The 25,416-nt window shown below is 35.3% G+C and overlaps 1 protein-coding gene and 1 non-coding gene across 3 annotated transcripts in view; both read left to right on the top strand.

Moving 5' to 3' along the window:
- Nucleotides 1–25,416, top strand: part of LOC126977939 (probable beta-hexosaminidase fdl) — a 174,348-nt gene that overhangs the window by 30,198 nt on the left and 118,734 nt on the right. The gene's annotated exons all lie outside the window — the stretch shown is intronic.
- On the top strand, nucleotides 14,470–14,543 carry Trnas-gga (transfer RNA serine (anticodon GGA)). Its single transcript has one exon. It is a non-coding gene; the product is annotated as a tRNA-Ser (tRNA).

Here is a 25,416-nt window from a genome sequence, read left to right as displayed (position 1 = left end):
TTTGAATACTGGTCAAGGATTGATATCAATTTTCTAACCAGGATCTTCAGTATTTTATTTATGTCCTATATCCGTTAATGTCTTTGTGTCGAAGACTGACACGTGCTTCTAATACATAAATCGATTATTCATTACAACAATGACATTATCATAATTTTAAGACTATAAAAACAAAAATATATAATAATTAAAAAAATCTAAATAACATACTTTTATAGAAAACCAATCTAAAAAGTATAAAATATTTTTTTACTAGCACAAACTACGAATAGTGTGATTATTTAACAAAAAATAAATCATATTTTAAAAAACATGGGCTTTTATTGACATATATTGGTAAATTTACAGTCACTTTGAAGATATTCTAAAATGCAGCCCACTTATAACTCATCTAATCAATGAATTACCCATTGGTGTATGGGACCGTATTATAACCTGACCTAGGTTATAATACTAAAGAATCATTAAGAGAAAAATATAAAGAAATAAACATTTTGACTGTTGCTTCTCAATACATTTTTGATAATGTTTTGTATGTTCATAAGCACATTGAGGAATTTTCTAGAAACTGTGACATTCATAATGTTAACACGAGGAACAAGCATAAACTTGTTATGCCTACTACTCGGCTGGGTCGAGTTAGTAAGTCTTTTGTTGGGCGATGTATATGCTTCTACAATATGATCCCAGAAAATGTACAAAACAAATGTGTTACGAAATTTAAAAGAATTGTTAAAAAACGTTAGTGTGGGAAAGGTTATTATAGCATAAACGATTTTCTTAATGACACCACGGACTGGGAATAAAGCGAACACCCTCAGGCTCTTTAATTATAAATGTTTATTGTACGATATTACATTGTAATCCATATTTTATATTAAAAAAAAGCCCGCTGAGTTTCTTGCGCCCATTCTTCTCAGGTCTGAGGCAGTCTCTTTTGAATGGGTTGTAGATTTTGACGTTCAATAAGTGATTTAAATCCTATTTTGAATAAAAATATTTGAATTTGAATTTGAATTTGAATATTAATCCTCGTAATATTAAGAAAAAACTGAAATCATACTTTTTAAGTCATATATAATACTTAATATCCGGACGACCGAGCCTTGCTCGGATTTTTAAGAATGTACACAACTTGAACAGAAAAAAACTAATAGGATATCTGGATTCGAACCTTGGTCTTCTGCTTTCCAGATCACCCAATGTCCCATCTGAGCTATTACAGTCTTGTATATAGTGGCGAAATTTACCTTTGTATTCTAATGTTATTGTAGCTGTTTCTCATTAAAATACGGATCAAAATATTTTCTTTTTAAATTGAAACCTAGTAGTGTCGCCCCCGAAATCCCCTGTACATAATAAATTTTATGAAAAGCGGTGGCGCCGTTTCCGAGATTCAGATAGCTCGTAAAGATATAAGATACACAATATTTTTAACTGGCACTAATGTTCTGTAGTTAACGTACCTAGTTTTAACTCTTTGTTAGCATATACTACAAACCCGTGTGGTTTTCTGATGCTAGCTTTAGATTAGACTTAGATTTTCTTCTTGTAAACTTTTATGTACTTAAATAAATTAAATTAAAAGTGTGTGTGTACTTATGTATGCACGCAAGAAGTTATACTTCTTAGGCCTAACAAAGCTAAAATCATTAAAATTATTTATAGCTCCTCCTATTCTACTTGGCTTTGACAATTAATTATGAAATAACGAATACGGCTGTACGGGCTTGAACCATTTGCCAATTCTAATAATGGAAGAAGAAACCAAAAAAAAAAAAAACGAATTTCGCAAACGTCAGAAAATTTTAGGAACCAACTTCAACCTGTTTCTTTTGTTTTACAGTGACGCGAGCATCACGCGCGCTAAAGTAGGACTTCAATAATAACTTTGTAAATATTTTTTACTTAAGATAATATTGTATTATCTGTATCCATTTCAACAATAGTTAACCTGCTGATCGGCGTACGATTCTAGATGAGAGATTTCTAAGTTGTGGTATCATTGCTTCCCGAAAAAAATATTCGCTGAGAACTCATGGTCGCCTGAATCAAATTCTGCATCAAATCAAGAGTTCGCGATTAAATAAGTAATTACAAACAGGAAGCTAATCTCCGTTTTAATTGGGTCGAGTTACGCGCTGGTGTAACATTTAGTTAAATACTGTGATAATTGTAGAGATAAGAGCGTTTTAAATTAAAATATTATGTTTTACCTCATCATAACTTAATGGAATGTTTTACTTTGTGTTTTTTCCCGAGATTAAAAATGTGTGAGTTTATGAAACCACAATGCAAGTGAAAAATAACATAATAATGTCAGCATAATGGCCTAAAGAAATCCCCCCGGCCATCCCATTCGGGAACCAGTATTAGTAGCAGTGTTGTTAGGCCCCCCACAAGATAGACCATTGATCTGGTCAAGATCGCTGGAATAAGTTGGATGAGGGCAACGCAGGACCGATCGTCGTGGAGATCTCTGTGGGAGGCTTTTGTCAAGTAGTGGATGTCTTGCGGCTGATGATGAGCCCCTGAGAAAACAATAGGGTCGCGCTAGGTCGTCTAGGGGTGTCGCAAAAGTTGACTAAAAGCTTGTAATTATAATTTATGAGGTTCATGCCACACTCGCACGGAAAACCAGCATGAAGTAGAACAGCTAAAATAGAAGACTGTTATTGCAGAAGATGAATCGAAAATCTGTAGTCATGTCCATGTTATTATCATTGTGCTGTTTACTTCCTGTACAAGTGCCTGAGAAAGTAGGGTCGTGTCAGACCCAGGGTTGTCAATATGTTTTATAATTTTTTTTATGACAATAAGGTAAGAGACGAGCAGGACCTTCAGCTGATGGTAATTGATACTCTCTGCCCATTATTGTAATGGGCAGTGCCGCTTCAAGAATCCTGTTCTTGAAAATCCCAAAAATTCTGAGGGGCACTACAACTGCGCTCGTCAACTTGCGACATAAGCTGTTATGTTTCATTTGCCCAGTAATTTCACTAGCTACGGCGACCTTTAGACTGAAACACAGTAATTGTTTACACATTACTGATTCACGGCAGAAATAGGCGCCGTTGTGGCACCCATAATCTAGCCGGCATCCGGTGCTAAGAAGTACCCCCACTGTAAAAACACAATGTTAAATCAAATCAGGTAATTTTACTGCTTTACGGCAGAAATTGCGCCCTTGTGGTACCCATTATCTAGCCTGTGCGAAGGTGCCTCCCGCTGGTAAATAAAAATACGAGATTCGTGCCACACTCGTACAAAAAACCCGCGTGAGGTGTCAGCCAAGTGCATCTTTATACTCGTATTATGTAGCTTACTTTGGACCACCACAGTGGTTATGAAAAAGTGAATACTTCGGAGAGAGACGTACTCTATAAAAGTTAGAAATCCCCCTCTCCATTAAAGTGATCTTCTCATTATGGAAATAGCTCCAGCTATTCGCCAATGACAAATAATACGCCTAATGTGGACTTGTACTACATCAGGGGACGTCATATCAACTTAAAAGCCACTTATGACTTGTATAAATAAGAACTCTATCAGCAATATTTATCGAAATATTTACCATGATTCGTGAATCTTAGGAATCGTGAATTTAAGGTCGTCCATAAGTAAACGTTTGAAAAATCGGGAGAGAAAAAATAGCACAGAGAATGGCTACTTACGTATTAAGCACAGAATAGGTAAAAGGGATCTCTTTTACCTGTTCTGTGGTATTATCTAATTACTAAGCAACGTCTACCTACTTACAACTACTACCTTGTGACAGCACAGTCCACCTATGCTAAATCGTATCAGACTTGCAGTTAGGAATAACTCTGAATTAAAATTCAGAGTGAAATATTCCACCGTCTGTAATTTTTTATCTGTCTACGATTGTGGGTAGTTTGATAAATGCCACAACATACCATTGATGCAGTAATTTGCACGCATTACTGTGTTTCGGTTTGAAAGTAAGTCAAAATGTTTATTAATTGATATTCATATTTTATACTTGATTTAATAAAATATTAAATAATGTAAAAACTAATTCAATCTTTCTAATATCAAAAAAGTTATGAGGATTTTAATATTTGTTATTAGACAGAGATAGCCATTATAAAATGTGACGTCATACCTTAGTTTTGCCATAATAGATCGATACAGTTTTTTGTTTTGCGAGTTAGGGACAGAAGACTCTTACTCCAAGAGTTTAAATGCCTGTAACTTTGTATTTCTTTGTTCGATTTTAATTTAATTATTAGTCTAAACCTTTCCGTTCCGCGAAACTGATCGCCTCAGATCGGCGTGATTTTTTCGCTCACGCAGCGTTCTGTCAATACGTATTATTTTACGTGTATTAAAAGATTGCTTATAATTAGGATGATTTGAGTGAAAAGCTATTGAATCAAGCTATAAGACCATGCAAAATAAACCATCTTATAAACAAGAAAAGGTCAGAACTTGGTGAGGGAATAGTGTGCCGTACGGCACTCTCTGCTTTGGTGTATCTGAAAAATATACAGCCTTGAGGCACTGCCGATTTCGGAAGGTTAAAACCAAAATCAAAATTATTGTTTTTAAATTAGCTTATAATAAAATAATGACTCAAAATATCTATTTGCGAAGCCGCTCAAAATTATCTCTGTTTAAGAACTGGGCGACGATGCATTTTAGTAGACAGAGCGCATCATTTAGCATTAGGCGACGGTCTTTCTGATGTTAAGATTTTTAAGTTAAAGTGACGACATTTTTACTTAAAAATCTTAAACTTGACCTCAGGCAGTTATGTTCGTACAAACGAGCGCTAACTTCTTACCAACCTAACCTTCTTTAACCAACATTTTTTAAAATTGATTTATAACACTAGAAATAAGTGATTGCTTGTAAATAATTCTAGTAGGCTTCATAAGATACATAATAGCTTTATGGGTAAATGTATACACTTTTATTATAAAGTCCCACTACCAAAGGCCACTGTTCAGGCATTAGGTATCTATTAATAAATTTAAATGTTTTATAAAAAAAATGGCTCTGTCGTAAATCCTATTTCTCCACAGCTGAATATATAAGTAATCGGACAGCGTGGGCCTAGATTATGTTTATTTTATATCGATAGAACTGTACAATATTGTATATTTTTATTGAAAAGCCATTTGTTTCCGAAGCGGTAGTAGTATCAAGTATATTAGAAATGACCGCAAAAAGAATTCTAAAGGAATCAATTTTGAGAAAATAAATGCCTTTTGTTGTCTTTCTCTGTATCTGGGATTCCAACCAGAAAAATATTTTTGTGAATGAAAATAGAATTATTTTAATCTAAGAGTTATCGAGGCACAAAAATATTTGTATGGGGCCCAAGCTCCATACTGTGTTAGTCATTCTCCTTTCATATTTTTCATTCTGGCACTTGAGCGTCTTCACAAATTGTGAGCATACTGATCTTATTAAGCATTATAACTCGTCTTCGTTATAATCTTTTTAATTGAGACCCGAATTAATATTGAAATCTACAAACCAAAGAGAACGAATGTATAGACATAAAAGGGACGTTTTAATACAGTGATGGCACTTGAATAGGCCGCTTGGCTCATGGCCGACTCAAGTGGACGGCTTTTTCAACTTACCAGTTACCGATGACTATTCATTTTTATTTGAGTTCGATTTTCAAAAATTCGATTCGAGAGTACTTCATCGGATTGCTGGCGAGACATGTTCATGTTTTATGTCATACCAGAGAGTAGGGATGGGTAATTAGATCATTCGTTTATGATATTTTTAATTACTCTGTTTTTACTAAATTGTTCCAAAATTCAATGATGAGCTGGTACCAGGGTGTGGACATGTTGATGACAACCCTCGCAAAAATATTAAAAAGTCTTTTTTGTCTTGTAATTTCAGAAAATTTTAACTGTTCATGACTTTCACACGCCACGGAAAAACAGTATATATATATATATATATATATATATATATACTATCTGTTATCATACAAATGATTTAAGTTTTCTTTAGTGTTAATTCCGCCAATATTTGTTTTTAAACAATTCGACACGTGTTTCGCCTCTACACGGGGCATCCTCAGGTCGTGTTGTCTCGCCAAAATCTGGCACGAGACTGACTAGGTCAGATAGTATATAGTCAGATTTTAATAAACAAATATTGGCGGAATTAACACTAAAGAAAACTTAAATCATTTGTATAATTATGGATTTCCGCAAAGTAACGTCTACTTCAATAAATTTTCTATCTGTTATCGTTGAATTTTGGGCCACATTTGTATATAGATCACTGTAGTACACACAAACAGACAATAACCGCTCTCACAGTGCGAGGAAGTTTTTGTCATCGTCAAAAGTATTAAATTCAGTCAAGGCAAACTAAGTCGGATTTCAGCAAATGTGTTGTCAGTTAGCATCTACAAGTTTTTTGCCCTCATAAGGGTAACTTCACATCAGGAGCGTGTATTCGTTTTCTAGCAAGGTAGGCACTGTAGATCTAACTAGTCGTAGTTGAGTTTTGGAATATGCAGTCTCGAGATTTATTACCGGAGGAATTTAGTATCTAGCGTAAGGAAATATTTTATGAGTGAGTGTTCAATAACGGAACCAAATTAAATTAACTTAAACACTATAGAAATTGTTATGTTTTTAAAGTGATAACCCTAATTTCTAGGATTAATACACAAATAAAATTTGAAAACAAAATTTTATGAACGAGTTTGAATATAAGTGAATTTACTGTATTTATTCATGTGATGGATAATTATTATGAACCCTGAAAAAATATACGCTTTTTCTTTTTTTTATACGCTTTATATTAGCTTCGCCTGTATTTTTGTAACCGACTTCTTTTTTAACATCTAAGCTTCTCAGTAGCTAATTATGTGTTAAATGGATTTGAAACTGAAGAGTGCCGGGAGAGTTTCTTGAGCCGCTTCTTCTCTCTCAGAGCGCCATTTATTTCCGAAGCGGTAGTAGTATATATATTAGAAATGACATCAATAAGAATTCTAAAGGAATCAATTTTGAGAAAATAAATGCCTTTTATGCCTTTATGACATATCGAAATGCAGTGTCTGGATCGGTTGATGCATGACATAAAAGTTGGATTCTATAATCTTAGATAACATAAACCGTATATTAATACTTGACCTGAAATAGTATTCCAGAAATGATCTTTTAATTCCCTTAATTTTCCATACAAATTCTAAGTATTTGTGCAGCCAATCTATTCTGTTAACCTTTCTTCCAACCTTTGTACCTCAAGCCTGAACATTTTCTTTTCATTGACTGTAATTACTTTCTATTCTTCACATCACTCTCCAACTACACTCTCTCTATATAATATTATGTTTTCTTTTCTTCTATTTTTCTGCTCAAGAAGATCTGGAAGGACAGAAGGATCACCAAAACCACCAAGGTTCGACTTATGAGGTGCCTTGTGTTTCCAATCTTCCTCTACGGGGCTGAAACCTGGTCTCCTAGACTGCTAGACCGCCGTAAATTTGATGCCTTAGAGATATTGTGTTGGGGCAACTGCTGAAAATCCCTGGAACGGCTCTTCGAACCAACAATTCCATCTTAAAAGAACTGAAGGTAAAAGAAAGGTTATCGTCGACTGTGCAACTACGAATTCTGAAGTTTTTTGGTCACATCTCCAGAAATGAAGGATCGATTGAGCGGTTGATAGTGCAGGGCCAGCTGGAGGGGAAAAGAGCGAGAAAAAGCTCACCCCCGCGATGGACGGATCTGATCAAAGCAGTGACCCAGACTACTTTGGTGGAGTGCTCCCGCAATGTTACAAACCGACAAAAGTGGAAGAGCATCGCGAGGGAGGCAGTGCGACCCAAAACTAAGGCGACCAACGGCGACTAATGTCGTATCATCTTAGCAACCACGACTACTTTGACAAGAGTGACCGATTGAGAAATTTTTCTGCTACACCCAATGGTTACTGTTGTAAGCAAGCCAAGAAATCAACACCTTTTCTTCATAACATAGTTCATGGTAGGATCGACAGTACAGAGCTCACTGAACTATTCATACAATTACGAGTGCCGTCAGTTCGCACTAGACACACGTCTCTATTCCAAGTCACACTAATTATTATGAAAATTCGGTAATTTGTCGCACTCCATGCAACTATAATAATATTTTATTTTAAATTCAATAAGTACACTTTTAACTTATTAATATATCTTGCCAAACTTTAACAGTTTGTTGGCAAGTTAATGCGCTTAAAAAACATTTAATTATATGTACATACTTAACTACTACTTACTTTAATCTAAACTATTAGAACTTACAACTAAACATTATTACAATTATTAATATTAGACAAAAGAAAAAAATTACCAAATCTATATACTAAATTAGCATATAGCATTGCTGAATAACATTCAACAACATTCAGTGAGAGTTATTCAATGCTATTCAACAGCGCATTTTTCATCTTAAATTTAACTGCATTTTTATTAAGTTTGGGAACACTCCTCAGCCACGCTTTCTCGTTGTATATGACTACTAGTAATTTTTAATCTTTGGAACCATTAACTTTCCCTCCCTCTGCTTTTTCTCCCTGCCTGCCTCTCCCTTTCGCTTCTGGAATTCAACTGTACTGAACTTTTTAATAACAGTAACGGCTGCTTTATAAGGAGTGTTAATAAAAATCTAAAGGAAGGTTAAATTAAGAGTAATTCACAAACACACATACGCACACACACATTCACATACACGCACAAATACCACGTCTTATTATAAGAAGTAAGTTCAACAAAATAGTATTATTATAACCTAATTTAAGTTCTGTGGATTTTGTGATGTTTTAATTAAATAAATAAACACTAGACGGCCTAATTACCAGATGTGCCAATTAATTCAGATTGGTGTTATGTGTAACAACCCTTATAGGTTCACCAGCAGGATTGCAATATAACTTAAGCTTTATATCACATATAATATGTATAAGTGAAAACCCAAAAGGTAACCGAGAATCAAAGCAAATGGGATAAGTTCCTAATGCTGTAAGAAGCTTCGAGATGCTTTCATAAAGTTACATCTCCTAACTTCGCTATATTGCCAGTTCCTTAATGTTTATGTAATTTTTTTTATGTATTTGACTGATCTGTCAATCGGATATGTAACGCTGATTCGGTTAAAGCTGTCTCAAAAATTTATCGAATTAACCAGAGTTATTTATACAAAAATTGACAATATTAACTTACGTGTTCGTAAATATTTTAAACTAGTAATTGCTTGCTATCCGTGAGGATCTTTAATTGGCTTTTTGTCACTATTAGACTTTTATTGTACGCTGTTGGTCTTTCTGTATGAATTATATAAAATATGATAAAAAATATATATTTCTTGCTACAATTAAGTTTTTTCAAAGATAATAGACGTAATAATGTTGGTAATTATAGAAGGGAATTCCAAATTCTTTCACCATGTTTCTTAAAGTAGGAATTTACCTTATGTCCGACGGGGTCCACAGTACACAAATAATAGGGTTTAAATTATGAAATTGCCGTTTTATTGTAATATTGTTTAAGATTTTTGAGTGAAATTTTTTTCGTTTTTTTTTTTGTTTGAAAATATGTGCAACATTCGATTATCGACTTTCAGTTTTATTTTTTTATTCAACTTAGACATGAAAGATGGATACTTCATAAATCCGAGTGATTTTTGAATATGAGTTTCGACGCGGAACTAACGCTGCAGACACAGGATTACCATTATTATTTTTAAATACGAAAATTCGGTTGACGGATCGTACATTTTCCTATTACGAAAGTGTTTCGGATCCGAAGATCGATACGAATTTCGCGATTAGATATTTTGCCTTTCGTGTTAATTATTTCCAAATTCACTTGACATTTACTTTTTCGTTATTTGACATTATTATGATCGTAACTACAACTTCACTTTTTATAATTATGTCTATGGTTCTGAAAGGAAATCCGTCCGCACTATTCGGAGCCGAAGTTCTTTGGTAATAGGATTTAATTCGAAGTTTGTTGTTCTTTCGTTTCGCACCGAAACTTCGGATTTCGATTTTGGTAATAGAGCTTGCAATATCAATGTTGCGTTTGGAGAGACGAGTGCTAAGAAGAAACAAATTTAAATTTTTTCAGTACAAATTGGCAATTTCATACTTTAATCCCTGTATTAACTTCTCAAAATAGCATTAATTTTAAAATTGACTTTATTTTTAAAGAGGAATTCCAATTTATAGCTGGAATGGAATCAAAGGGACATGTTCGAGATTAACTGTTTCACATTTGATCTCAAGTTATAAGGTCAAGTGTGAGCAACTATGCTATCATATAGACAAGCTACTTGTACTTGAAGTAACTTAGTGCTCTAAATATCATTGCGTAACGCTGTGAACAGTAAAAATGTTATGGACTAAGAGAATAATTGGACATTGTACATAATGCTCGGGTATTTTGAAAATAAAAAAAAAAAAAAAACAATTTCAACAACATTCAATTTTCGGACATTACAATACTCCTCATTTTTTGAAGTCGGTAAAAATACTCCTCCTTTTTTGAAGTCGGTAAAAATACTCCTCCTCTTTTTGAAGTCGGTAAAAAATAAGTAAAAACGCTGTGCGGCGCGTAATTTTTTGCTAAAAGGAGCTGACTCAGTACTTTACAGTTGTCTTAGTGCTTGAGCCACCAACAATCCACTGGTTTTCAGCAGCCCCTCGTGACATTTGGAGAAGGTTGTTGCTTCAGTTTATTAACTTATGTAACGATATAAAGTTACAGCAGTATTCTGATTGTAGCCATGCGGTAAATAACGTTTCACTAGCGAATACGCGTTTCAATGCCACAATATTCTTGATAACAGTTGGTTATTTTTAAGTGATTTTCCTCACTACTGGTATTGAATTACCAAATATTTATTTATGTACCAAAAAGCCAGTCTGTAGATTACGACTCCAGTGCTTCAAGGAATGAATTTTGAGAAAATAAATGCCTGTTTATCCCTTTTAGGAAAAGCACACTCTCACCTTAAAGGCCGGCAACGCATCTCTTGACTTCTGGTTTTGCGAATGTCTATAAGCGGTTGCCTAAACACTCCCCATCAAATGAGCCTCTTTCCCGTTTGCCCCTCTTATACAAATCGAAATAAATATAATGATAACGAGATTACGCCTCCAACGCTTTGACCGCTAAGCGAAACGAATCACGCGTGTACCAAAAATATCGTTATGTTTGTTTAACTTTACAGTCGTGGCGCATTCTACAGAATCTACAGTGCGGTTTACAAGGAGCTTTCTGCCACGTACTACAAAGCTGTGGAATGAACTTCCTTGTGTGGTGTTTCCGGGACGACACGACATGGGTACCTTCAAAAAAAGCGCGTACACCTTCCTTAAAGGCCGGCAACGCTCCTGTGATTCCTCTGGTGTTGCAAGAGAGTGTGGGAGGCGGTGAACACTTAACAACGAGGTACGCTCGTTTGTCCTCCTATTCCATAAAAAAAAAATCTACTTTACAGTTGACAACCTACCCAGCTCTAGTAGTTAAATATTGGGAAACTTACGTGGAAAGGCGCGCGCCCGAAGGGATCAAAAACTTTTTAGATACCTTCTATCTTTTTAAAGAATTAATACTCATTTTATCGTCGATAGAGGATGGACACTAGATTCGCTGTCAGCGTATGTAAATGAGATTGCAATAGTCTGTGACATGTTACGTTTACCAGTGGGAGGCTCCTTTGCACAGGATGCCGGCTAGATTATGGGTACCACAACGGTGCCTATTTCTGCCGTGAAGCAGTAATGTGTAACCATTGTGTTTCGGTCTGAAGGGCGCCGTAGCTAGTGAAATTACTGGGCAAATGAGACTTAGCATCTTATGTCTCAAGGTGACGAGCGCAATTGTAGTGCCACTCTTAATTTTTGGGTATTTCAATAATCCTGTGCGGCATTGCATTGTAATGTGCATGACGTATCAATTACCATCAGCTGAACGTCCTGCTCGTCTCGTCCCTTATTGTCATAAAGAAAAACGTTTGTTATGTTCATGTTTTCGTTCTGGACGATTTGTAGAACGTAATAGACAACAACGTCCCATATTTAATAATAACTGAAATCACCATGGCAACCATTGTTTGTTGGGAGCCGATGTACTGGGTCCAAACAAAAAATGCGCATACGCGGAAGGGATAATAGATATTGTCGTGTATCTCGCTCACTCTCAATACCAATCTAATTTGTGTATCTCTGTCACAATATTATTATTATTATTTTAGTGACCCATCTATTGTTCATCTTCTATCTACGCATTTTATCAACGACGGTTTTCTAAGTTTTTAAAACCTACCTAAAATATTTTTTAAAATCGGTTGATAATAAAACCTTACTTTGCTTAAAATACATATAATTGTTTATTGTTTTACGTGTCAAAATAGGATTGTAATTTATATCGCGTTATGTTAACCGCAGTGGGCTGACTCAGACAGTGTTTCAGCGAGATAAAATAATCTGGGGGAAATATACGATTCAGTTATTTTATTTGTTATTATTTTAATTAAGCTAACATTTGTTATATAGTTATTAGGGCAGTTTCTGCAGCACAAAAATGTGTTTATGTCTACTGCTTTATCCCGGAAAGGGATACCTTTTGCTTCCGTACACCAGCCTAGCGAAACTCTCTAAGAAAGAAGCGATTCACTCGATTGTATGAAACGTGCATTCATTGATAGATTGACAGATGACGGCTATAATCTAGTAAAAAACGCATATAGCCGAAATCCACTACGTTTCAAGCAACTGTTCAGTTTAAAACTTAGCCGGATTATACTTCGTCGCCAATCGCCATACTGTAATAACTACTATGTCAAACTCATTTCAAATCACTGCACGTTTCATACTAAACTAAATTTCAATTTTTACTTCAGGCTGTCCCATCTCTTATTATGTAGTCCAAAGAGGAAACCATAAAATACCTTGGTGTTACGCTAGACGAACACCTAACTTGGACGGTCCTATAATACAAAAATTAAATAAAACGCCTCATTTCATTACTTAGAAATCTAAGGGACGTGGCCCCAGTCGAGACAACTATGATGGTGTACAAATCTCTCTGTGTACCAATCACGACCTATTGCATTTGTGCGTGGGGTGGAGCTGGCAAAACGTTTATGTTTCAGTTAAAACGAGCGCACAGAACTCTATTAAAAACAATTTTCAATAAGCAGTACAGGTACCCAACCAACAAATTACATGAAGAGAGTAAACTTCTCAGTGTCTGTCAGCAATATATTTATAGAATAATTGCACGATTTCATGTAAAAATCAATATAAACTCTTATGATTATAATAGATTTACCACATTTCGTACCCCAATTACTAAAACAGGCTTTGCTCAGTCACAATATGAATTTAATTCGGCATACGATTACTTTAATAAATAATAATAATAAAAATATTATCAAAATAAACAAATACACTTCAAAATCTTTAAAATCATGGCTAATAGTATTAAAATACAAAGATACAGAAAACGTTCTTCAAATTAAAACATAAGCATGAATTACTAACACTTATTTTATCTTGTGCACATTTTGACATACTGAAAAAAAAAACACAAACGCACACACACACACCACAAGCCGGATTGCTTGTTCAAGTATAGGAATACTTTCCTAAACGTAAACAAGCGTGAAGTATCGATTCATTCCATTGCTAATCGGTACTGATAGATAATACTTGACTGTAGATCTAAACGATCAGTCAATCAGGGGCAATATTTTAATTATCTTCGGAATGACAATGAACCTATATGGTACAGCAGTGTAAATGGTATTATTTTGTATTCAATTATTGCCGTCAATTATTGACGACGCGACGCGGACGCTAGTGATTCAATCGTCGTCAAAGAGAATTAACGGAATAACTTTTCAGGAAATAGCTATCACTCATGCTCGAACGTAATTGAAACAGGCCGGTTCATTAGAGTTGAGAGCAATAAAGTTCGTAAATTTTCGGGAATAATATCGGATGTGTACAAGTACCTCCACTCGGCATTGTTCAAATAGGCAATAGGGCATCTTCAGAACAGAATTCTTGATACTGAAGATGTTTCGTCTGAATGACCGCCAAATCAAATATTTATGTTATTCTGAACAATTTGTACAAGATTTTATGACGATATGTCACTCGAACGGTTAGCCCAGTTGGTTACAGCACCGGCACGGAACGCCGGAGGTCGTTATTTCGGGTCCCGTATCGTTCATAAAATTATGTTTTTCTAATTTTATTTGTGTATTAATCCTAGAAGTGAGGGTTATCACTTTCAAAACATAACATATTGTTTAGATTTACAATAGCGACATCTCAAGTCAATTTCCTTTTATGCAAATATTGGGGTTGAGCAGGTTATCAACTATAAAGTAGATCCTGTAGATGAAGCCACAACCTGAGAGTTAAACAAGGCATACAAGATTTTATGACGATATGTCACTCGAACGGTTAGCTCAGTTGGTTAGAGCACCGGCGCGGAAAGCCGGAGGTCGTGGGTTCGAGTCCCACATCGTTCATAAAATTTTGTTTTTCAAATTTAATTTGTGTATTAATGTTATTACTAGCCCTGTTTGGTTTGATTGTAACAACATTTTTTAAAGTGAAAACTTCTTTAGCGGCGTTGAGCACTTTTATTGGGAGGGGTATAAAATGTTAAACTCGCGTCAGGACACGTGACCTGATCGAAAATTCGTAAGACAGTCGTTGAAATTATGGGTGAAAGTTTATTTTTCTGAGAGATATACTTTTTAATGTATAATCATTGTAATAGTATAGTGTTTTTATGTAATATAAATTGTCATTTTTGTGAACGATAGCGCATTAAATGAACATTGTATTTAACCACATAAGTGCTAGTACTTTTATACTGTTAAATAAAGCCATTCGTGTGAAATAATTTTGTTTTTCGTGATATTAAAGTTTTCACTTCTTCCGGCATTCCCGGAGTGCAACTCATATTTTTAAATTTGCAATAAGTGCAACCCATATTTTTAAATTTGCAATAAGATTGTTATTCCGGTTACAAGGATATTGTATAATTGTAGGTGTATTGGGTGAGTAAATTATCCGTCCGTTATTTCTCTTGGAGATATTGAAGAACGTCTTAGCGGTATTGTCAGTAAGTAAACTATTTTCCAGTCAATACGTGATTTGGCTCATTCCTTCTTCTGCTAACGATTTCACGTCATCCCACTTATTCCCTTTAAATAAAACCACAGTATCATCGGCAAATCAAAAGATACGTCTTGACGTGGTAGAACTCTTATTAAGATGGTTGATGTAAGCTAAGAATAGTGTAGGGCCCAAAACACTTCCCTGAGGAACTCCATAATCAATGTTGATATAATCACTAATAAGATCGCCTATATTAATACACTGCTGTTTTCCATTAAGATAATTTTAAAACCAGTCCAATGCTATTTCTCTTACTTCTTAATTCCAAAGTCTAATGACTTTAAGGTAGGGATTGAGACTATATCGAATGCTTTTTGCAGATCTAGGAAAACGCCTTTTCATTTATTGGCACGATCTAGGGTACTACTTATATATTTAGTGACCTCAAGTACTTTAGAGGAACTTTTATTCTCTAGTACATCATTTTATATCTATTTCCTTTTTTAAGGGTTATAGGCCTGCGCAAGCATGTAATATTTTTTTCGGTCTGAAGATAACTACGAGATACTGATTTGCAACGGAACAAATCGGTAAGACCGCAGAGGGCGGTCAGGGCTGTGTCGCTATACTTTGTAACTGAACGCCATCGTTGTTTTAGTAAGTGAGTTGAATCACTATTTATATTTATAAGATATAATATTATGCTTGTGTTCAATGAAATAATATATGCGCGGAGCAGTCTGTAAATATATTTGCATTTGTAAGCGCCGTGTAATATTGTGTTCTTATCTTAAACAGTGTGCCCTCAATCCTGTTCCAGTTAACCAGCACGTCTTCGACTTCTCATCACAATCCATCTATTCAGTACGGAATTGTTGTTGGGATCCATATTTTGCATTTACATCAGAACACCTTATTAAAATTGAATTCTTGCGAGAATAGAAAGGCTTTGTAGAAGTATACGGATAATAGGTGCCTATATTCCTGACTTTCCATTCATCCTACATTTTAAATAGATTATATTTATTATTGCTTTATAAATTATTAATAGATATATGGAGTATTGGTGTCATCTCTGTTTTGGCGCACCCCAGTATTAGCTCGAACGATTTTACCGCGTGCAGAGCAGAGCTGCTCGAATTATCGAGGATTCAGTGCTCGTAGTAACGAGGTGTGTTCCAATGACCTGTTTCACCTTGTTCCTACCGCAATATCATATCCCACCTTCTCGCGACACGCTACTAATTACACTATCATGCCCACCATGTGGATGTGTGGCGTTTCTCTACAGTGCGGTTTTCAAGGAACTTTCTTCCACGCAAAACCAAGCTGTGGCATTCCTCATTATGTTTTATTTATTTCCTCCTTATGCTTCCTTGTTATACGTTACTGGGACGATACGACATGGGTACCTTTAAAAAAAGCGCACCTTAAAACCGGGCAATGCTCCTGTGATTCCTCTGGTATTACAAAAGAATGTGGGCGGCGGTGATCACTTAACATTAGTTGACCCGTACGCTCGTTTGTCCTCCTTTTCCATAAAAAATAATTTTCTTGGCAAAAAAAAATATAAATGTGCATTTCAAATCGCATATATTTAAGAATACCTACAAATTTAAATTTTCTATGGATTATGATGCTTGTGAAATTACGCATTTTAACGTAATGTGCGGTGGTAGAATTCTGCTGCTGGTATGAATAATCAAAAAATATCTCACACGCCACTGTTTCATCGAGACTCAGCCGGAAGACGTGTGGTGCTGGACAAAGGCCTAATTAATTTGATCGAGAATAATTTACAAAAATATTTTTCAAAAACAATTAAAAATCATATAAATACTAAGAGTTCAATTCAAAACAAATATTTTCCAATTACATTTTGTTATTTCAGAAATTTAACAACCGGCAAACTGTATTCAGTTCACCTGCCAAATATTCACGAAATATGACAGCTCTATGAAAAACCATTTCATATTTTTTCAACTGTAAACATATGAAGTTAGTGTTGATATAAAAAAGCAATAGTTTATATTGGTTTTTAATATTGCAGTACTCAAAAGCGAAAAAATAGAGCTACCAGCATTTGAAAAACATGCATTCCTTTGAATCGTCGATATTAACATATTGACTTTGCCTATTGCTCAATCAGAACTAAACGTGAGGTATTGGAATCACTATTGAAAAACGGACTGCGTTTTTTTTTACTCAAATGATTTTTTTAATAGAAACTCTTTTGCTCATGATGCTGGATAGATATTTATTTGAAGAGGGTGGCTATTTGACTAGTCTTGTTGAGTCCTAGTAACACCGCCTCCAGAATTGAACTATTGTGTTCGCTTCTCATACTGATAGCTCGTCGTCAAGATTTGCCGCCTTTACGAACCGCAGTATCTTCTTGACGTAAGTTTTACAAACAGCACCTGGGTGTAGTCACCAAGGATGGTGTTATGCTTATGCATTAGAGGGCCGCAATCGATGATGAAGAGGCGTTTCATCAGCCTCAAGGTAAAATGAATAGATAGGTACTGCATCGACGCCTTTTTCTGCCGCTAAGTAAAGTATGTTAGTAAGTAAAAGTATGTTAGTTATTCCAAAAATATTAAGTTCAAATTTAACACATGTAACAAACTTTATAATATGGTTTGGAAATAGAGGAGACATGAACAAACGTGACCTTATCAAATATGTTGAGACACTATGTTCACTAAATATTAATAAAATTGTAATATTTACATTCCCGTACAGCAAAAGCCTACCACAAGCTGAAAACGAACTTAGTTATAATTTAAATTTAATTATTTTATTTTTTCAGTTACTGAACATTGGCTAAGAGATTATGAGCAAATGTTTAATTTTAGCAATCACATAGTTGGAAGCTCGTTTAGTAGAACCAACTTTATTCATGGTGGTTCCTTGATTATAGTCAACAAACAATTTCAGTGCAAAAATCGTAAAGATATCGAAGCATTATCTGTTGAGCGTGTAGTAGAAATATCTGCAATAGAGATAAAAATAATAATAATTGTATGTGTATATAGACCGCCACTGGCAAATTTTGAAATATTTGAAAAAACTATGGAAGATGTGTTAATGAAACTATCTCAATCGAAAAAGAAATTAGTTAAATGTGGCGACTGTAATGTTAATATTATAAATAACTGCTGCTTAAGTGTGCGATTGCTGAAGATGTTCAAATCATTTGATCTCTCGCATTTGTTTGCGGTGCCTACTGGAATATCTGCGACTAGCGCCACGTGTATTGACAATATATTCACTGACATTATTCCAATAAACAAATGTATTATTAGTAAATTAGACTCAGACCATTTTGGTCCACTAATAAAAATTAAAGACATCAGATCTATTCTGAATAATAATCATCGTTTAAATCAATTGAAAAATTGCCTCAGTTCCAATTCTCTATTCCTACCTCAACTTAACTTATATGCCAATGCAATGTACAACATATTTTTTGAATCATTTACTAAACTGTTTAACTCTATTTTCATTTCAAAATCATTTATTCCAAAAAATACTTTATCTTTTAATGACTGGGCTTCCGTCGATTTACACAAACGTAGACAAACATTGTATAACTTATATGAAGAGAGGCGATTTAATACAAGTGCATAATTTAAAAATTATGTAAGGTTATATTCTAAAGAATTCTAGAACGATTGTAAATTAGCTAAATCTCACAGCATAAGTTTAAAGATTAAAAATAGCAATGACAAAATAAAAACAACTTGGAAAATTATAAATGAGGAGATCGGTAAAACTAATAAGAGAAATAATGAATTCAAATTAAAGATTGGTAACAGAAACATAAAAACAGATTCTGAAATTGCAGATACATTTGAAAAGTTTTTTACTGATATACCGGTCTCTACGACAAAATATCTAAATTCCTCACCTATATCTGCAATGAAACTGCTACAGAAAAACGTATCTTTATGTAATACAAACTTTAAATTTAAGCATGTTGATCGCATAGAGATTATTAAACGTTTAGACTAATTAGCGTTAAGAAAACTAAAGATCTCTGGGGAATCTCTGTTAACGTAGTGAAATCTGTAATAGAAATTGTAGCCAAAGACTTAGCTTTTATTTTTAATAAGTGTGTAGATTGCGGTATATTTCCAAACCAAATGAAACAGAGCAAGATCACTCCTCTATTTAAGTCGGGAGATAAAGCTGACCCCACCAATTTTAGATCCATATCAGTACTACCAACCTTTAGCAAGATTTTTGAAAAAATTCTGTTAACGCAATTAATTAACCATTTTTACAATAATAACCTCATGCATAATAAACAATATGATTTTACTCAAGGTCTTTCAACCACAGATGCTAGTATCGAGTTAATAAGAAATATTTTGGATGCTTGGGAGGATTCATGTGATGCGTTAGGAGTGTTTTGTGATTTATCCAAGGCATTCGACTGCGTTCATCATGAAACCTTACTTCAAAAATTCACCACTATGGTGTTAGGGATGTTTCACTAGATTTAATAAAATCATACTTGTGTAATAGGATTCAAAGAGTAGACGTTAATGGAAAATGATCAACTGGCTCTATCATATCGATGGGTGTACCGCAGGGCTCAATCTTGGGTCCTTTTTTGTTCCTGGTTTACGTCAATGATTTACCATACCTTATTCAAAATAAAACGCCAGCAAAAAAGATTTTTTGACTTTGACTATCCTACCACTATTTCTGTTGCAATTTGAAGAGCGCCGTAGCTGGTGAAATTGGGCTAACGAGGCTTAACATTCCTATTGGGGGTATCGTATGAAAGGGCGTCATTTGCAGAAAATAAAACAGACCTCATGTTGATTTCATAGATTTATGAAATTTGTCAAAAAGCAATAATCCACAAGTACCTTCCGAAAACCGTAACTTAGAAGTTACATCTACACGACAGAAACAAAACCCACAAGTTTGTACGGTTTTTATTTATATACAAACTACATGAAGGATTCTTTATGAGGAAGATATACACAGAGGGACTTCTGGAGGTCTTGGATAGTTAGCACGCCTATAAAGCGAGAACACCCTATCGCACGCATGTTTGCACATACACCCTCTCTCTCTCTCACAGACACTCTCCCTCTCATGCATACACACACACATTTAGTCACTGTGTAAAAGTGGAATCCTGGTGCCCAGTAATATATTAGTAAGGTATTTTATTACATACCACAGGCACCAGCGATCCACGACGAAAACTTTTGTATCCCCTGTATTTTCAATTCCCTGTATTGTAATTTTGGTTGCTGGTGAGAAAATAAAGTTATTATTATTATTATATGAGAATACATATTGCTAAATAGACTTCGATATGCGTAATGCTTGACAAAACTTTTTTTTCTCTGATATTTTCAGCCATCCTGGCGATCTGTGCCTAGCACAAGAAGCCAATTTATTGTCTCTTTGGTGGATAATTTAAAATGGCTTGACAATAATAGCAAAGTAATATAAATCAAATCACAGCAACGGTTAGTAGTGCAAGCACAGTAAAGATTATTATAACTACGGATAAGATTGAAATTTGTAACACGAAATGTTTGGCAATACAGGATGTTTAGAGCTACTAGTATACACATTTTTGTGAATGTATCCAAAAATTCCAAAATAGTTTAAATAAAACACTTTTTAAAAGAATTTTTGCGTAAAAGTTACCTTTTTATTATTATTTGCGAGTAAATTGGATTGTAACTGTCTTACATTGGGGAAACCAAACGCAATATCTCAAGCCGACTTCAGCTGTATGTGAACACATAACAGACCATACCGCTAAATCCGCTTCGATAAACCAAAAGTTTTGGTAAAAGAGAATAGTATTCTCCCAAGACTGGTCGTGAAGCCATTGAAATTAAGAAGACACCAAAATTTCAATAGAGAAGATGGTCTAAAATTATCTGACTCCAATAATCCAAGGATCAATTAATAATCTCTAAATTAAAACCCAAAACTACACATACAAAAAAAGAATAGGACACACTGGTAATAAATGGCACTAAACTTCATAAAGACAACTTATGACAAATACTATCTTGACTCATTTCATCTACAGTCCCCATGAAAACGAGATCTGGAGAGGTCTTGAAACGTCGGCTTAACTAAAATAATAATAAAAATGTAACTTTTACGCAAAAATCTAATGTTAAAACAAAGTCACAATTACACGTGTTTTAAACCATTAAACAGTGTTTTATTTAAATCTTTCAAGCTGACGAGCGCAATGGTGGATAAAAAGAGTATGGGGATGATACCTGATGGTATGGTACCATATAATAATAACATTGACACACTATAACACAAACTATAAGGCCGGCAACGCTCCTGTGATTCCTCTGGTGTTGCAAGAGATTGTGGGCGGCGGTGATCACTTAACAACAGGTGACCCGTACGCTCGTTTGTCCTCCTATTCCATAAAAAAAAAAATATCTTACCGCCAACATAGCCTGTACTATATTTAATACAATATACTTACTTTTTTTTATGAAAATAAGGGACGAGACGAGCAGGCCGTTTAGCTCAGATGGTAATTGATACGCCCTACCCATAACAATGCACTGCCGCTCAGGATTCTTGAAAAGCCCAAAAATTCTTTGCGGCACTACAATTGTGTTCGTCACCTTGAGACATAAGATGTTAAGTCTCATTTGCCCAGAAATTTCACTAGCTACGGCGCATAAACATATTATGTAAATACAAATAAACATCCATGACTCGGTAACAAACATTCATATTCATCATATAAATGATTGCACCTACCATATCCATCCATAAAATCTACTGTTACAACTTTATTATGTATAATTTGTATTGGACGTCTGCTTGTAAGATATTTGATACTGCTCTATACAATTTGTATTACGCAGTAGGAACAGTATCAATACCGACAAAGCGCAATTAGTGACGATAATTAATGTAACCTCACCTCTCCCGTGCATCATCAAGTGTTCTAGGAAGTTTCAGACGCATTACTCTGACTATATTACGGTACATTTATAGTTTAACTATTGACAAGTTAATTTATTTATCTAATTCACAATATATGTAGTTAGCAATTATGAAATACTTTTCTGTTGACAATCTTAGGTCTATGACCTAATGATATTATGATGTACAAAAGACAAAAATTATCACCAAATCGTTAGTTAATTATTGAAGGTGATGTGGGTAGACATCCGCTACTAAAGATATTCCATTTGAATGCAGGTTTTATTGTAAATGGTAAGAAAACAGCAACTGCTCAAGGCGAAAAAGAAGTAGGCTCCATGACTAAGGCTGAAAGGGGAAACCTTGTTTTTTATAATGAAAATGCAGTACTGCTCAGGATTATTGAAAACCCCAAAAACTCTGAGCGGCACTGCGCGCGTCACCTTTAGACAGTCTCATTTGCCCAGTAATTTCACTAGCTGAGGCGTCCTTCAGACCGAAATGTTAGAAAGACAGTAATGCTTACACATTACTGTTTCACGGAAGAAATAGGCGCCGTTGTGGAACCCATAATCTAGCCGGCATTACCTGCAGGTAAATTATTCCCTTCGAACTTACCTTAGCCTAGGCTTAATCTTACTGAAATATTTATTCATAGGTTTGATAGAGAAGGAGCTTGTTGTTTTCGTTTTGAGAATCCCATCTTAATATATATAAATCTCGTGTCACAATGTTTGTCCTCAATGGACTCCTAAACTAATGAACGGATTTCAATGGGGATTACTTTTTTTATAGAGTTTTTGTATAGAGTGCGCGTACCACGTTTATCAGTGGGAGGCTCCTTTGCACAGTTGCCGGCTAGATTATGGGTAACAACACAACGGCGCCCATTTCTAGCGTGAAACAGTAATGTGTAAACATTACTGTGTTTCGATCTGAAGGGCGCCGTAGCTAGTGAAATTACGGGGCAAATGAGACTTAACATCTTACGTCTTAAGGTGACGAGCGCAATTGTAGTGCCGCTCAGAATTTTTTGGATTTTCAAGAATCCTGAGCGGCACTGCATTGTAATGGGCAGGGCGTATCAACTACCATCAGCTGAACATGCTGCTCGTCTCGTCCCTTATTTGCATAAAAAAAACAGATTCCAGATAGGTGTTGTCCATCATTAGCACTTCAGCTAGAAGACGTCCACTACTGGACAAAAGCCTTCCAGCGTTGTCCTTATCCAACATAATCCGGCGATCATGGCCAGATCATCGGTCCATCTTGTGGTAAGCTGAACTGTTATACGTATAAAAGATGGATTCTTTATGCGCAGAATAAAATAAAGACGAGAAAGGAAACGGTCATTTTTATTATTATATATTTTATTTCACCAAACAAGCATTAACATATAATATTATATTACAAATCTCTTAATAAACACCTATATCTAATTCAAAAAATTAACAATAATCTTCTATTTATTCCCAGATAATCTATTTTAAACTGTCAGCTCGGAGTGTTTTTGAAGAAAGAAAGAAGAACTTAACTACCGAGGTACTTCTTGTCGTAAGAAACCGTAGTATGGTATTTAAACTTTTAAGAGCTTGCATTTGCTTTAACTTGTTAGTATTAGGGACCTGGATTTTAATTGGGAACGAAACTAGTTTTGGGTAGATAGGGTAGGTTCCCCCGAGAGGCGTGTGAAATGCACGAATCATACGAAGCCATGTTTTCATAGCATCGCAGCGTTGTCGATTGACTGGCGATGCGGGGTATTTCGTTGCTGTATAGCCGAATAACTCATAAAAACATAAACAGTCCCATTACATGTTGATTGTAGATTTATATTCGCAAAACGTCAATGTTAACTAAACGCTCCGCCCAAACAATGCGGTCGCAGTCCAGCAAAATCTGCCGGCAATTACGCACGACACATTGAGGCATGAAAGGTCAAAGCTTTGGCCACACTTGATGAGATTCTAAAATGTGTGGCTCTGGTAAACGCTCAGCGTGATAAGAAATGTTGCGTTTTAAGAGCGCTGACAATTCACTAAACATATGAGTATCAATTTTAACAATAGTCTCGTGTGAATGAGGCCTTACAGTCTCAGTCTCTCATTTATCACGTGGCGTGTTCCTAAGAGCTGTTTCACCTGATTCCTGCCGCAGAATTCCACCTCCGCACGACACGCCACGAATTAGGATATCATGCTGACCATCTCTGTTCGGCGTTCCTCTACAGTGCGGTTTTCAAGAAATTTTCTTCCAACTTCCACGTACAACCAAACTATGGTGTGGTCTTTCTTGTGGTTCCTTCCTTACTAGGACGATATGACATGGGTAACTTCAAAACAAGCGCGTGCACCTTCCTAAAAAGCCGGCACCGGTCCTGTGATTCCGCTGGTGTTGCAAGAGAATGTAGGCGAAGGTGATCACTTTAAAATTGATGACCCGTACGCTCGTTTGTCCTCTTCCATGAAAAATCAATCTAGTTCCAACGTTTTCCATCGTTTCAATAATTTTCAGTGGAGAGAAAGATTTACTGTCGAGATTTTTTAATTAGGGCTGAGGCTAGTTATCTCCACTACCTACGGCGCTTTTCAAACTAAAACACAATGAATTTTTGCACAATTTTGGCGACTTAAAGGCACCGATACATTTACAACGTAATACTAGATCTAATCTATTCATAAGAATTAAGTCCATTATTATATTGCTGTTGCTCATTTTTGGGCGTTATTAAAGAGGTGCTGCAAACTGCCCACGACGCGGATGTTACCTTGCTTTGATGATTTCATAGCTTAACAGTAAGATTCAATTTGATTGCAGAAAAAAGGGTCGCTATCTCCAAAGAAGCCTTCCACTGCCAGTGGCGGTGCGTGGCAAAAAGTTTCCATTGAACGCGTCATTGTGTAATTCTAGACGTCAACGTGATGCATACACTAAGTTTAAAATTGGATGTAGTTCCTGAAAAACGTTCCAAGCCACAGACTTCACATTTTAAGTAATTTGTGTTTAAAGTTTAATAAGTATTAGTGTATGACATATAATATGTATAACACACACATGTGGGATGGGCTACTAAGCCATGATATCATTTAAAGAGTGACAGTAGGACTGCCATTTTTTGTCAGTCCGTTAATATGAATCACGTGACCAGTTTTGTGTTCTTAACTCAATTTCGACATGATTGTAGTTTGGAACGTTTTTCTGGAATAACGGCCAATTGTCTGCTTTGATTTTAGCTCAACAGTGAAATCCAGGCCACAAGTTATCTGTAGTGAAGTCTTGTATTACATTTATTTTGTAGTCATAGCAGCGAAATTCAACAAATCTTAA

Source organism: Leptidea sinapis, chromosome 46 (genome assembly GCF_905404315.1).
Source record: "Leptidea sinapis chromosome 46, ilLepSina1.1, whole genome shotgun sequence".
NCBI lineage: Eukaryota > Metazoa > Arthropoda > Insecta > Lepidoptera > Pieridae > Leptidea > Leptidea sinapis.
Note: the sequence above shows the minus strand (reverse complement) of the source record. Positions and strands in the feature narration are given on the sequence as shown.